Here is a 16,869-nt window from a genome sequence, read left to right on the forward strand (position 1 = left end):
TACTTTACCGGCTAAAACATAAGTATATAACCGCGCCCGCAAAAAGCCCAATCATGATAACCCATATGCTGAAGAATATGTGAACGGGGATAGTTTCGCCCCGGAGGCAAGATTTGCGATACTCGAAGGACCAGAGGGGGGTTCCCCTCACGACTATCAAATGTTTAACGCGAAAGCAGAAACGCATGCAACGAAATATTAAGCGAAGCGACTCACCGTGTCGGCCGTCGTCCCCGTGATTCCGCCAATCCTCGTCCTGTCCCCTGAACTTGGCCGCTCCGTGGGTCTCGTTCGGCATGCGATGGCAAAACTCGTGCAAGCAAGCAAAACGGTGGAGAGCAAGCGATAGAGCAGGCAGGAAAAAGCAGTAGGAGACGTGCGCACTCCCGGTTGAGCAAGGCGGCAAGGCGATTCCGTGATGCGTTTTGCCCGGCGAACGTGTGCCGTAAGACGGCTCTTAGACTATGTGTGTGTGCCGCACGGCGGCTTGACGATAAGTTCTGATGAGAGGTGTGTCCTCTCCGACTATTTGACGATGAGTGTCTTCTCCCCGCGGTCCTGGAACATGTCGCTGCGGGCGAGTAGTTGTTCCCTTTCCGGGGGGGGGGGGTGGATACCGTCGGCGGATGGGCGATGGCAGCACCGACAGGTGAGTCGCATGATTTGGCTGATCGCGATCCGCCGACGTTTCGCGCGAGAATTACAAACGACTTATGCAACTAAGTATAAACGATAAATGAATACATGAACATGAAGTAACTACACTATTTACAAGGCGATACGCCGAACAATATGATTTGGGAAAATAGATCTAAACCTTTATAGATTTCGAATAATGCGTTTATAACAATTAAAAAAAAAAAAAATTACAAAGTGTAATAAAATGATGTAATTAAATGATAATAGCATATTCGATTTGCTGATGCGACCCGACTTCGAGTCGACAAAGTACGATCAAAAGTACGATTTGAAACACGATGTCTGCAAAAATCGTACTTTTTCGACTCGGAGTCGGGTCGAGTCAGCAAATCGAATAGGTACGCTAAAAATTAAAAAAAAACTTACTGTTTGTGAAAACGCAGACGGCTGAAAAGATTGCTTCATACTCCGTTGCTCAAAACCGTCTCATCATTTTAGAAATATATAGGTTGTGCCGGTTTTCTTGTAACCGGGGAAGATATAAAATCAGTACAAAATTACGGCTCGCCAGGCGCGTAGCTTCGCGACGCGGTGCACCGTGGTGCTATGAGGATTCGGCCGCCACAAATGATTTCTTATATTAATTATTTCTTCAAAAGGTATTCTCTTATTGGATAACGCCGTGGATAAAATATCTCCTCGGTTTTGACTCACATTTACATACACATTAAGAGCAGTCCACCGACCATTTAACTCCTTACTCATTACATCCCAGATTTTGTCCTTTGATGGTGGTATCTTTGTTTGAAGTGTTCGATATATATGTTTCTTCACTAACGCAATCCTTTCTTTTATTGGCACAAGTGCCCGAGCGGCGGCTCGCCAGGCGCGTTTCTCGGCCATCGGAAGGAAGACTCCGCTCCGGAAGTTCGCGGAGTACAACGTCCGCAAACTCTTTGCTTTCAATTCGCCACATTTTGTTTCCGCGCGGAAACTTGTCCCTTTAATTACGGAAGCGGGGGCGGAGAGGGAGGGGAAGGGGGAAGGGGAGGGGGCAGACCGAACGCAAAGTTCCCCGCAATTTCGAAGTCGCGGGAGCTCGGGCAAAGGTTCATCAGCTTGAGATTAATAGCCCATCTGTTTGTTTTACTTCGCTGAGCCGCTCAAGTACGATAAAGTTCTTCTGTGATTAATTGTGCCCGAGTCCGCGAATTTAAAACCCCCGAAGCGCCTCGCTATTCCGACGACATTCCGGTTGTTTTAATGGTACTGAAGGGCGTACGGCATTAACGTAGCCTTAACGAATTTTCCACGGGGGGGAAGATAACGAATTCCGGGGCTTGTTCGCGTTCGGAGAAACCCAGTTGGTCCTTAAGTCTTCGAAGGATACTTATAGAGAAGTTTCCAGCGTGCGCGCAACGAGGAGTTTGTCCTATTTGCAATAGCATTTTGATTCTCGTGCAGGTTCATCTACGTAGAACAAACATTGAGAAGGTGCAAGTTCTTATAGTCGTTCGATAACAGCTCGTACTTTCACGGTTCATCAGGATTCAGACAAAGCCGTCTTATTCTCATTTCATCGCTACAATATTCATGTATAAGAGAACTAAAGTTCAAAATTACATACCTTCAGCGCTAAAACAAGCAGCGAGGAGAATTTCAGAAGGAATGAATTTATTAAATAAAGCTTGGCATATATAAACCGTGACTAGATAATTTAATCAATAATGAGTAATTATGACTATTGCATGATGGGTATTATTTAACGTATGGAATTACGTTTAATGATTTCTACTGAAGTACAATGTTATTTTCATCACGAAACTTTGAACTGCGAATATACAAGAAAAAAAGTGTAGGAGGTGGAATAGATGAAGACAGCGATGTTATTTACAGCTATGGTGAAACAATAAATATCTATCATGGTTGGAAACTAGCGAAGTAAAAAACCACACCAACTGCGCCCCTGTTGCGTCCGATAGTTTGTTGTCATTTTCCTCTTTGTTTACCCTTCCTCGTAATATGTTACGTCGATTCGAGTTTGTGTCGTTTCCCATGCTATATTTACCACTTTATCTCCAAAAAAGTTTCCTCGCGTACGAGGTATTGACAAATAAGAATTTTAGTAATCAGATTTTTCAAATCTAATATTTACGAATTAATATACAACAATAATTATTTTACGCTTGAATTAATTTTTAATAAATTTACGAATTTTTATTTGTAACAATCATTATTTCGAACTTGAAAATTATTGAAGGATGTTGATTGCGAAATTTAATGATGTTTATTGAAACTTCATTATAAGAAATGTATAATTATTCATAATCGTTATCATAAAAAATGTATTTAACATCATGTAAGTACCAATATATTTCTTATAAAAGGATTTTTTGAGTACTTTATCTAGTCACGTGATATTACAGATTACAGCAATTAATTTTAATAGTTATTAGATATTTTATAAATAGGTTGCCGGCCAAAAACGAGCAATGTTAGACGTTAAAATTCAAAATTTATTAATGTAACATTACAAATGGTACGTTTCGGCAACACTGTGCCTTCCTCAGCCAATTTTAACAATTAATTGAAATGCCACGAATCATGTGTCAAGAGTAACAAATTTCCACATCAAAATTAACATACAGATAACATTGAGATCTAAATTATTACATACTGATGAAGTCCTTAAAGTATTGACAAGGTGTATACTTGCTGAACAAAAATTCGGAATCGTTGTGTATCAATCTTAATTACACGTCGAATGATAAAATCCATGATTAATTCCTCAGTCGGCAGTGAGAACGAATCGAGTCAATCTGTGATTTTTTGTCCGTCACAATCAAGAGTCAATAATTACGATGAAAGTGTAAACTGTAATCAAGAGTCAATGGATAAATTAATTTTTTTGTAAAAATTATAAATTAAAACTTATCAACGTGGGTAAATCTAAGGCTATTATTGCACTTATACGTACTGAGACCATAGCAAATTCGAGTTAGTAAAGTTTTCAGAAAGAACTGTATCGTGTCGAATCTTGTGTGTGACTGAGCATTTTCGTTCCGTGTCGGAATCGGTTGACAACAATGATGTAAATAGACCAATGTTTAACTCCCTATGAGTTGTTACTAAGTTCGTTTAGGATGTTAAAATAAGAACCATCCAGCAATTCAGTGTCTTTATTGGAATTAATACCATTTTTTTGTTCTTTGATGTGTATCATCTCTGATATTAGTCTCTTGTAGTAATTCGTTTCGAAATCTAAAATCTCCGGGTTGTTCCAATTAAAACTATGATTCAAATTAAGTATATGTTCTGTAATGACTGAATGTCTGGATGGGTCCAATTTATAATTGTTTTTGTGTTCGTTGATTCTTGTTTTCAGTTGTCGCTTTGTTTGCCCCACGTAAGAGGCGTCGCAATCATTACATTTGATTTTATAAATTACATTGTTGTTCGAGCATAATGCATTGGTATCTTTATGTGTTTTGATAAACTTGTCCAATTTGTTGAGGACTCTATACCCTATTATATGTTCTTTTTTATCGAAAAGGTGTGCTGTTTTTTCAGAGATGTTGTTAATGAACGGAATAACAATAATTTTCCTTCTATTTTCTTCCGAGTCATTATCAACATCAACATTAGTGTCAACTCTATTCGCATTTTTGTTCTGTTTAAGTTTACCATCGAATAATGTCCTTAATCTCATGTTAATTCTCTTAAAGATCAAATCTATAGGATAACCGTTGTTCATTAGTATGTTAATACACAATTTTATGTTCTTTGTTTGGAATATAGGGTGGGACAATAGTATGGACCTGTCCACTAAACTGTATATCGTGCCAATTTTATGACACTCTGGATGGTTCGAATAGTAGGATAGATATCTACCAGAGAATGTATCCTTGTGATACCAATCTATGTGGATAGTGTCATTAATAATATGTAATTTTAGATCTAAAAAACTCAACGTACGGTCATTTTCATATTCGATTGTAAACTTAAGCCTATCATGGTAATTATTAAATTTATCTAGGATGTATTGAGCCTTGTCACGTGGAATCGACATAATTATGTCATCAACATAACGAAAATAGAACGGCAAATTGAAACCAATCGATTCTAAAATTGTTTCCTCTAAATCTTGCATAACCATGTCAGCTATAATTGGGGATAATGGAGATCCCATGGGAGTACCAAAAGTTGTTTGTATATAGCGTTGTTAAAATTAAAGTATGTGGATGACAAAATTAATTCAATGGCAATTAAAAATTCTTTTTTCGGTATGTTAGTACCTTCTCTAATAAGGAAGAAAATAGAAGGAAAATTATTGTTATTCCGTCATTAACAACATCTCTGAAAAAAACAGCACACCTTTTCGATAAAAAAGAACATATAATAGGGTATAGAGTCCTCAACAAATTGGACAAGTTTATCAAAACACATAAAGATACCAATGCATTATGCTCGAACAACAATGTAATTTATAAAATCAAATGTAATGATTGCGACGCCTCTTACGTGGGGCAAACAAAGCGACAACTGAAAACAAGAATCAACGAACACAAAAACAATTATAAATTGGACCCATCCAGACATTCAGTCATTACAGAACATATACTTAATTTGAATCATAGTTTTAATTGGAACAACCCGGAGATTTTAGATTTCGAAACGAATTACTACAAGAGACTAATATCAGAGATGATACACATCAAAGAACAAAAAAATGGTATTAATTCCAATAAAGACACTGAATTGCTGGATGGTTCTTATTTTAACATCCTAAACGAACTTAGTAACAACTCATAGGGAGTTAAACATTGGTCTATTTACATCATTGTTGTCAACCGATTCCGACACGGAACGAAAATGCTCAGTCACACACAAGATTCGACACGATACAGTTCTTTCTGAAAACTTTACTAACTCGAATTTGCTATGGTCTCAGTACGTATAAGTGCAATAATAGCCTTAGATTTACCCACGTTGATAAGTTTTAATTTATAATTTTTACAAAAAAATTAATTTATCCATTGACTCTTGATTACAGTTTACACTTTCATCGTAATTATTGACTCTTGATTGTGACGGACAAAAAATCACAGATTGACTCGATTCGTTCTCACTGCCGACTGAGGAATTAATCATGGATTTTATCATTCGACGTGTAATTAAGATTGATACACAACGATTCCGAATTTTTGTTCAGCAAGTATACACCTTGTCAATACTTTAAGGACTTCATCAGTATGTAATAATTTAGATCTCAATGTTATCTGTATGTTAATTTTGATGTGGAAATTTGTTACTCTTGACACATGATTCGTGGCATTTCAATTAATTGTTAAAATTGGCTGAGGAAGGCACAGTGTTGCCGAAACGTACCATTTGTAATGTTACATTAATAATTTTGAATTTTAACGTCTAACATTGCTCGTTTTTTGGCCGGCAACCTATTTATTATTGACACACACGAGCTTGACCTTTAATATATTAGATATTTAGTTGTAAAAAGAAGCCGTCTGTGTAATTCCTCTCTTTCCCTCATTTCCATCTGATAAAGCAGCGTGATTCTCTGGCATTAGGAACTTCCTGAGGAAGCTCTCGGCCTTTTCGCTCTGATTTTCGTGCAACTCGGAGCGGGATTAAATCTACACGCTATCCCATCGCGCGCGCCGATTACCCGCGGCCGGATACGATAATTCTCGGCAAAAATTACACGCAGATGCGCATCGTATTCAAACCGCGCGGTGAATCTCGCGGCAGGTGAAAGTAAAGACCGTCATAAACAAGAGATTATCCGTCGCCGTATAAATCCCCCCCAATATCCTCCCCTTCATCTTATGCGCGTTTTCATGCTGATCCCCACCGTGCACTTCCATTTTCCCCATCTGATCGGATTTAATCGCGGGATATAGGGAAAACGCGCATCCATTTGGCTTCCCTAATCTATTAAAGTACATCCCTCTCCGTCGAGTTGTAGCTTCGCCATCATCGTTTCTCCCCTTCCGCTCCTTCTCCGTGTCAGCCACTTCGCTCACGCGAGGTCATCCGACAACTTCATCAGCTTCGCGGCCTGCGGTTCACAAGTTGTATCTTGTTTACGGCATCACTGTAAATCGCACGATGTACCCCGGCTTGTTTTCCTGAGGCGCCGCCGGTCTCATTACCAATTTCCATATCCGCCTCATTCTGCGAAGTCGGTACGATAATGTTAGCGAGGGAGGCGAGAGAATTCCACTCGCAAGAAACAATTTTACGCGAGTTTTACGGGTTTCAACCGAGTTGAACCGTTTTAAACAGGAAATTGGCGCTTAGGATGGAAAAGAGTTTCGCAGTAGTACCGTTCAATTATCGTTTAGCGCACTCAGCTAAAAACAGCGCTCCATGTGCACACGATGCTTGTGCAACGATTGCGCTGGGCTCGTCATAGGTCAGTAATATCCGCTGCAAAATTGTGTTTTACGTGACTAGCCAGCGTGAATGCTTGCTCTTTGCAAGCAGCATAAGGCAATATCTTTCTTTTCCGACGGTTGCCTGTTAACATGCAAGTGTACTTATCTTCGCGTATTAATACTTAATTCTTACGTCAATTAGTTATCGATTCCCGTTATAATTTTGTATTTTGTACTTTTAGTTTTATTTAAAAAATTTCTAAAAATAAATTTTTTTTGCAATGTACTGTCGCTTTAAATAATGTTTAAATATATAGTTAAATTTTTTGTCATGTAAGACTTTATTACAGATTATAAGTTTCAATAAAAAGCTTGACATTAATTTGCGGAAAGTATATTAGTTCTATTAAATAAACGTGACATTTTTGCAAAATCTGAATGTGGAAAGTGGAGCGAGCAAACGCAGGTTCAAGCGCAATTTCGACGCGATTTTGGATACGTAATTAGCGAAAATAATTTCCGCGCTCTGTGCATCTAGCGCACGTAAGGGATTCGGGATGCTGTTCATCGCGAGATAATATTCAAGCGCGCGTACACGCAATTGCAACCAACGATAATTATAAGAGCTCTAATAATTGCGTAACTTAGTCTTGTGTCGCCGTGTTCTTCACGCTGCGTTGAGGCAGTCACGTAATTTTCGGGTGCCGCCTAGATTGTGTCGAGGTACGTATAAACACGTCATTCTGAATTTCGTATATCTAGCGCGCGAAACGGCGGGTTACACCACAGGCAAGTACAAATTTAATTAGCTCGCAAGAAGCGATGAAAGCGCGACCAGCGTATATATAAAGCTTAATTACATTGAAACCGTGTTCTTCACGCTTTGCTTTGCACGTACCTGGTACTCGTGAAGTGAGAGATTCGAATATTTTAAATTGAATTCGTCTTTTAAAATGTTATATATGACGCAAGCGAGTCTCTGGTCGTGTTAATCGCAAGGAGAACACGTCGCGCGAATTATCGAATATTCTGCAGGTGGACGTACAGGGACGTCCTTATTCCGATCAATTTAGTAACAACGCTGTATATACATGTATATATACACTTGTTGTAACCTATTAACTTCTAAATTATGTCTTTTGGGAAATTCGACCAAGTTGATTTATCGATCTCTTTGACAATATACGTCAGAAAAGTTAATGAAAGGTAGTAATTTATGGAAATTGCTATGTAAATCGATGCATACATCAAAACTTTAAGAAAAATAATGGCAATTGTAATTGTATTTCACGATGCAATATTACCAAAGCTATCATATTATTGCACCTAATAGGCGAATGTGCGCAAAGTCAAACAAATTTAAAGCTCATTATTTTCATATTTGTTGTACTCTTATTCAACCTTTTAAATCGGAGTGAAGGCTTTTGTTACAATCGCAGTCAAACTGATGGAATACAAATTGCAGAATACAATTAGTATTATACAAATTAAAAGTCCATAGTAATTTTTATCGAGAAAGTTTGTTAATAAATCGTTTGAGGAGCATTAAGTATTTCATTTTGTGTATCGGGTTTGTTGGGTTAATGAAATACCCATCAGTAATACGTGGACTTATTAACAATTCGCGATTTATTATTCATGATGCATCTATATGCGGATCTATAAATCATTCGCGCGTTCTATAGCCGTAGAACCGACGGGATATATCACGGAAGCACGCAATTATGGTAAAAATAGAGTTCGCGATATTACCTTATACAAAATACATTGCGCGAATCTACGGCTAATATCTCGGTTTGCACTTCCGCAGTTAAACGCAGTTATAAACGTCTATCTTTGTAGCTTTATCGGGTTTTAGCTTTAACCTTCCATACGTAACATACGCCGCGTAACTGTATACCTCTATGTAGTTACACCAATCTATGTAGAATTAATGTTTCCTCCGTTATTCGCACCGATGACTCTCGCGCGATACCGCGACGTTTTCTATAATATTGAGAAGATTATCTGTCAGGATTATTTAGGGATATTTACAGCAAGGGAAGTTCTGACACGGCCGGGTAATGGAGCCGTCTGTGGTAGTAGCGCGAACATGATGTCGATGCGCGGAAACCGCACAAAAACCGCGACAGGGTCGGACAAAAGAGAGAGGGAGAGAGAGAGAGAGAGAGAGAGAGAGAGAGAGAGAGAGAGAGAGAGATTAAGGTAATCCCACCTAACTGATGACGGTCGTTCCAAAGGTTTCAACAGATTAATTGGAAGATCGATCGACACTCGCGTTTCTTATCGTGGCAAAAAAAAGAACACTATGCGTCATAGCAACGTTGACGGGAGTGTGACACAATGTTGCTTCTTGAGGAGCATTAGAGCATTACCTTAGGCGGAAGTGCGGACTTGCATAATTTCTGTTTTGCGGCTTCCCAATTTTTATCGCTCTTTGATGGCTTTTGTCCGGCTTTCAACGTATTCATTAATCATCATGACGCTTATAATAATATATATTTATCGTATCTTTCTAGTTATTTAAAGAAAAAAAGAATTATATTTGTAGGTAAATATCGCTCGCATATCGATAACATTTAGATATGCGATGTATTTCGAGGTATACTGCCGTCGTAAACAATAGAGTTGCTTTGAATTGTGTAAAATATCCCCAGAGATTATACTGATTATAGCATACAAGCATTGTATGCGCGAGCAGTATGTGATGTCAATTGTCGCGCGATAATTGTCTTCTACGGAATCGAGAGGGAAAGACGGAGAAAGCAATTTACTAAGCAGAGAACAAGAGCGTATTGTGGGCTAATGACAGTGCCGTGCTATTGTGGCAGCGGTGTAAGCGTCAGAACGTGATTTATGGCTAATAATACCACGTTACTTGGACGTTTCGTTGGGAAAAAAAGGGGGTAGATAAAGCGAGCGAGTGCATAAGATCTGTTATAATCCTTGTCGTCGCGGCTTAATCGATTTGCGTTGAAATGTCTGACTAATTTTGCTCTCTATCACTTTCATGGGCAATTGTAATTTAAAAAAACCTGGCAACAAATTCCTAATAATATCCGCCATTACAATGCGGTGCGCATCGTATTTGTATCATTATCATTGTAAACTCAGGTAATTTATATAATAAAGGTGATCCTAAAGCCGTTTGTAATACTATATACATTCGTATTTTAACATTTGCTTCGTATAAAATTAAATTCTACAACTTGATATTACAGACGGCTTTACCCGATAAAAAAAAAACAGTCACGTCACATCCACGTCGAATCCACGTAGCAATAACGTGGATCCACGTACTGTTTTTATCGGGTAGGATCACCTTAACATACATTACATATATACAATAATATAAACAGATACATATAACATATACATATACATTACACATTTAAACGTTTTTTTGACATATTGTTTTTTCTGAACCGGCCGGGTCGTAACCGTAACGGTCACAATAATGAAGAACAGATCCTGCCGTTATATCGGAATAACACACGACCTACACGACACTATAACACATGACACGTTTCAATATAAATTATAATATACGCTCTCTACAGGTTTATCTGCGTCGTAATACACGTAATACGTAATGTAAAATGTTTTTTTTTAATTTTTAAAATTAGACAAAATGTAAAATTATTAATCTTTAGCCAGTCTTAGCCACGGTTGTATACTTATATATATATATATATATATGTATAAATATATGTATGTATGTATATACTGTTGGAAAAATCGCATGTCCTAACCAATTAAGTTAAACTTATATCTACGTTTTAACACTTAATGATTTATTTGCACACGGATACATATAGTTTTTAATATTTTTCATTGTACTTGTTGTACATTCACAAAAACAATTTTCTCTTCGGTCTTTTCTACCCCTATTTCATATATAATTCATTAACATTTGGTTGATTAGATCTAGTTTTATATGCGATCAAAGGTCCATATACGAAGTTTATGAAAACAAAGCTTTTTCTATGAGGAAGCAAAACTGTTACACGATATACAATTGTGTGATTATTACAAAATTTATCGCTGATAGTAAAGCATGTCCTGCTATACTTAAAAATTAATATACTTAAATCAATTTCAAATTTATATGTATCATATAGGGGGGAGGGGTATATAATAATAGAAGTACATACTGTTATAATGAAATAAAATAAATATATAAGTACTGTTATATCATCAGTAGTCATAAATAATATAAAAAAAAAACAAGCCAAATCATAATCCTGTACCGTTATCACAGCAATGGATAATAAAAAAAGCGAAAAGAGAAGAAAGTACATTTATCTTTACGGCGATTTGATTTAAGTGTTAGCCATCAAATATTACGGAATGGCTTCGCATTCGCCATCTCCTCGCACAATTGTTTTTCCACAGGCTGATGGTCTTAAAGAAGTACATCACCTTCAGTGGAATCTCGTTCCACGCTCTGTATATGCGCGCTTCACTTAAATTATTCAGAGGGCGAGAGAAATCCTGGGGGGAAGGGCTAATCCGAGGACGAGAGAATTGCGGGGCGCACCTGCACGCGTTTAAGGCAGCGGAAAAAGGGCGCGCGAGTCGTTTAACCCGAAATCAGCTTAGCGCGTTCTCTTTCTGTCTCGCGTCTCCGCGTTTCCGCGCTCGTTCTCCGTGCCCCTCGTCGTTCATCCCTCTTCCTGGATAGATTTTATTATTTATTATATATACGCTCGCTACGAAATTGGTGCCGCTCGTCCCGTTCTCATCCTCGTCCTCTTTCTGCTCGTCTCTCTACCCTTGCAAGGCGGTAATTACAGCAACTTCCGGTGTAACATTTCATATCAGCATGCGAACAACGAACGGGGACGAACTGTCGGTGGAAGCTACGCGACTGCTACAATAGTTCCCTCCTGTTCGGCTTGCTCGAACATTTGATCGCCCGTTCCATGACCACGCGCATGCATTATTCCCGACGTTGTTTAAAATTTTGACGGCGAATTGCGCGCAAGGGCGAGGGAAACTCCACAAATCCCCGTCACTACCGCACACGCACCGAAAGTAATTTGGGAATGGTGCATCAAATTTTAAGTAGACGTAAGCGCTCGATTACCGTTCCGATTTTAGACCGACCGTGACATCATTAATTTATTATCATATAATATGATATAATTTAATCACATAAATGATGAACTTTTTTAATTGCGTGTCTTTTGTAATTTAATTTTTATCTGTCGTGAAAGAACAGATAAAATTGAAAAAAGAATCGATGTCTTCTTATATTGTAGGTTGCAATGTAATTAAGGTAGTCCTTTCGTGAGACCAAGTATTAGATAGGTACCTAAATTTGATATATGTTAAATATGCAGTAATAAGGGGCATGTGTACGAAAAAATCAGGTGAGGTTACTGACACTTTACAAGAAATAAGTCATTCTAAATGTGCGTTCGCGGAGCGTGCCATTGTCATTCTATCCTTGTTTAATCTATGGACGAGAAAGATAGAATGATGAAAATCGCCACGGCCGAGGTTTTCAACGATAATACATGTACTTAGCGATCAGATGAATACATTATTCATGTCTTAAAATATTCCCTGAAGTTTCCAGATTTCGTACGTACCTTGAAAATAAGGGCTTGTCGAATGTTTTGCTCTGATATATGAGGTTAAATAAGTAGTGATCCAATCGCATATTGCTTTACTCGTACCGTCATGGTGGCGAGGTAAATTTGGCAACGCTGTATGTCAGAGCCGGGACTAGACATTTCGGCGCTCGAGGCGAAAGAAAAAAATGCGCCCCTTAGTAACAAAAAATATTTTTTTATGGCATGTAAAATGTAATAAAAAATGATATTAATTAGTGGTATTGCATTATGTAAGTAATGAACTGTTTTTCAGATACATGTTAGCCCGAAATTCTGCGAAAATTGTAAAAAGGATTGTTTTGCAATTTCTTTTCTTTTTTATTTGCCTTGTATTATCTGTGGTAACTTCTATTTTTTCTACCTATACATATATCTTCTCCCTTTACCATACATAGAGTGAAAAATTCGAGACTCAAAGGAAGATAGAATCCAGTGGAATAATGAATAAAATTGCAGGGTACATATACTGAGCATATCTATGAATAAAAAAAAAATATTCAAATATTGTTAAATTGTTATACATACAATATTTATTCACTTATATTATGATAAATTATACACTTTAATTAATGTTTGAAGTTTGCTCTATTCGAGCTGTTGCACAATCGCCATGAGTACTTGATTTTTTTTCGTTACTCGAGGCTTGCCTCTAACATCTTCGCAAAGCAGCATTCGAATCCCTTCCGGTCCAAAATCAGCGAATGTCTTTTCAAGTATTTCCAATGTGATGCCGGCTTTTGCCATTTTAGTTTTCATGCCAGCCGAGATGTCTTTCAAACTTTCGAGAGTGATTTTGTTGTGTGCATGGACGACAGCATTATTCTCTGCACGCAAGATTTCACCGGTCGTTTTTATTGTTTCCTTTATCATATCGTCGGTAATTCCGCTACTGTAAACTAATCTTTTTAGAATTGAGACGTCGGTAACAGCATTATGAGCTCCTGCTATCGACTCAGACCCTAAGAGATCTTCCGCGAGAGCTGTTTGGGTATACCTTTCTTTCTTTCTTCCGATTCGGAAGTAAATTGCGAAAGAGATGCAACGTATCTGCGAAACCTATTACGACAGACTGAAATTCTTCAAGAAATCCGAACTTTTTCATGTGTCGCAATATCAACGGTGCATCGAATCTAACATAAATCATGATAACCGATAAAATATTCGACCATTATCAGACGCATTTTGACTTTAATAATGTGCGATATAAAACGTTTCTTTGACCTAAAATTCTATAAAAAAAAATAGCGTTTTATTGTTAGTGCATGAATAAAATTATTCTCTGAAATTCACCTAAATCCGTTGTGAGCTGTGAGAATTATACTATTTCCGATACTCCGTAAATAGGCAATGAAGTTTTTGAATGCCATTTGAGGTGGCGTTGTGTCAACTTTGCTGATCATTCAAAAACATCTCACCCCCATGGATTTGAAGCCCAGTGACTTCTGCGGCCCTGGAAGACATGCCTCCCGCTGGAACAATATATGCATTAATGTTTCCTTCTCGTGCACAGCTGCTATCTGAAAGTGTAGGAAAACCTGAGTCAAGTGTTTCGCCTTCTAGCTTTCACAATAGTGACAGACCTGGCATATTTCTGAGGACTTCGACAGTCCGGTTGTTTCCAAGTCAAAAATTACTATCTTCGCATCTTGGTGGTCGGAAGTATCAGCTAAAAAGTAAATATTCTCGCATTTATATTGGGGATGACCGTTCATGAAAACCAGCGTCTATAAGAGTAAGTGCAGAGGATACCTTGGTAAGGACTCTCATCAATGAATCCAGACACACTGTTCAATCCGCTGTCGGTCTCATACGTAATTCCTTCGCGACGCTGTACGGATGCCATTTTAGCTTGATCGGTTTTTCTTATGAAACAGTCTTCTTCGTTTCGCTTCGACAGTCCGTAAATTTTCGATTTTTCGTTTTCTGACATTTTTCCTCGATTCGCGGAATTTTACTGTGCTCGGCGACAGATTCAGCTCTTTATAAATCTTGAACAAGCAGTAAATAAAATTGGAGTTGCAAAATCGGTTTGAACGGATGAGAAATCGATTGAATACAGGCGAGTTTCGTACAACTAAAATAATCACCTGTTCAATGTAGGTCCACTCCAATATTTTTTTGGCAAACTGATGCAGCTACTCGAAAATTGAGGGACTCTGACGCTCCGTAGTATTTCGATTTTGGAGCTTTGCTGGCAACTGTACTGTTAAAGGATTCGTTGCCTTGGCTAGAACCGCACGGTGCCAATTTGTCAGAAATTATTCGCGAATCTCGTGAAGACAGAAGTAAGTGCAGATTTTAGCTGTGGATCCGCTAAGGGCTTTTCCATGAGGAAGGCCTTTGTGCTGATACTTTTCACCCATGCTAGAATAGCGACACCACTCGCCACAACGCTCATGACTGCCAAAAGCGTGAGACACGACGTTTTTTAACGCATCCTTTACTGCTTCAGGATTGCCTTCATTCTTTTTTAATTTATCGCGCAAGTAAAGCATCGTGAAAAATACTCGATGATTTAGTTGGCAGCTTCAAACCATACAACGCATTAATCATCGCCTTGGATGCGTGGTTTAGATCAGACCACTTATCTATTCGTGTGGTAGATTCGCGCCGTACTGCTGCAATAGTTGATGAGTCGTCGTCGCCAATCAGTACGTTAACGCAAACGTTTTCGTCCTTCAGATGCTGGTTATGAAACAATCAACTCCACAGCCATGTCAGGCTCCATAGACTTCGCGCTACCTTCATAGTTTTTACGACAGTCATGATCGTCGCGGGAGTGCCGCCCGTGTGCAAAATGCACATGCCTTGCATCGAACTGCGTACCCGAGGATTAACTTCGACCGATGCCCGATGAGACTGCCTTGACCTAAGTATCGACGCAAATAACGAACAAACGAACTAACTATAAAGTATTTAAGTCTCGTGGTTACATAAATTCAAACCAGAGAGACTGTTATAAGCTCGACCAGTTCCGCGCTTCTGCCACCCAGCGTCGTAGATACGACGATCTTGCCGCTTTCCTCTTGATTCACCTCTGCCATCGTGATACTGTTTTCTTCATCATTAGATTGTTCGGGATTGCTGAAAATACAACCCAATATCTGACTATGTGTAATCTGATAACAAATTGAACTTTACTTTAATTCTATTTTTGTATTGAATGGAAAAAAATCACTTTGATAGCTCTGCCTCAGGAGTAATGCTTGCAGCTACTGTTAGGGATTTTTCCACTTTGATAGCTTCTCGACAGCTATTTCGAGCTACACTCTCGATAGCTGGACCGACAATTCTCTCATTACGTTTTAGTGTTGCAGTTGAAAAACTTGGTATATCTAGAGCAGAAAGGATTATGTTCAGCTGCGATTCTCCAATGCCACCGTCTATCATTGCTGCAATGCATTACAAAGAAGAAATTAAATGACGTAATCTTTAAAATATAGCAGAGAACAAAAACGTTGTGTTTACGCATTTTATATAAATCAACCATACCTGTTGCCGCTTTGAGGTTCACCATGGTATAATCTCTCATTTAGTAGGTGTTTATTTGTATGAATTGTGTAGATTTTATTACACTTTACACATTTCACATCAAGTACGCTTGCCAGACCGAATTTCTGCTCACTTTTGACGTCAACGAAGTGATAGAGGAATGTCACAAGCTATGCACCAAAGATTGAGAGCAAGAGTTTTTCAGTTCTACAATACGGCGACCACAGATTTCAAAAATCGGGCACGTTAGAGACAGCCGGAGGGGCAGCTTTTTTTTTTTCGACGCAAGCACATTTTGTCTCCAACGATATTTAGATTTCGAAACGAAGCGTCCTTTCTCACGCCCGTGCACAGCACGAATATTATGCCTTTCCATTGCTCATGGAACGGAGACGTGATACGGAGACGGAGACACGGAGACGGAGACGTGATACGGAGACGGAGACGAAGACGTGATAACAATTTGTAGGTTATACAAAAAGACTAGCTACTGCGGTGTTGCCAAATGTATCGTACGTCAATCGGACGAAAAAATCGAGTCCAACCGCACTACTATTGTGATATTTTTTAAATTAGTAAATATACTTAAATATGATTAAATCGTGCGTGTAAAATCATTTTATATTATTATAATTATTGGGATGTTGCAATATGTTTGTTTTCATTACCTCATGTGACGGACTGTTACTTGACTAGCTGGGTCCGCGAAAGGACCACCT

General features: G+C 38.5%; 1 protein-coding gene and 1 long non-coding RNA gene across 4 annotated transcripts in view; both read right to left on the reverse strand.

The window, feature by feature from the left end:
• Window positions 1-16,869, reverse strand: part of LOC139812693 (zwei Ig domain protein zig-8) — a 487,042-nt gene that overhangs the window by 39,495 nt on the left and 430,678 nt on the right. The window lies entirely within an intron of this gene.
• Window positions 14,048-14,642, reverse strand: LOC139813510 (uncharacterized). Its single transcript, XR_011732166.1, has 3 exons — window positions 14,408-14,642; window positions 14,239-14,324; window positions 14,048-14,127 (listed from the first exon to the last, which is right to left on the reverse strand). It is a non-coding gene; the product is annotated as an uncharacterized lncRNA (long non-coding RNA).

This window comes from Temnothorax longispinosus, chromosome 5, assembly GCF_030848805.1.
Source record: "Temnothorax longispinosus isolate EJ_2023e chromosome 5, Tlon_JGU_v1, whole genome shotgun sequence".
Lineage (NCBI taxonomy): Eukaryota > Metazoa > Arthropoda > Insecta > Hymenoptera > Formicidae > Temnothorax > Temnothorax longispinosus.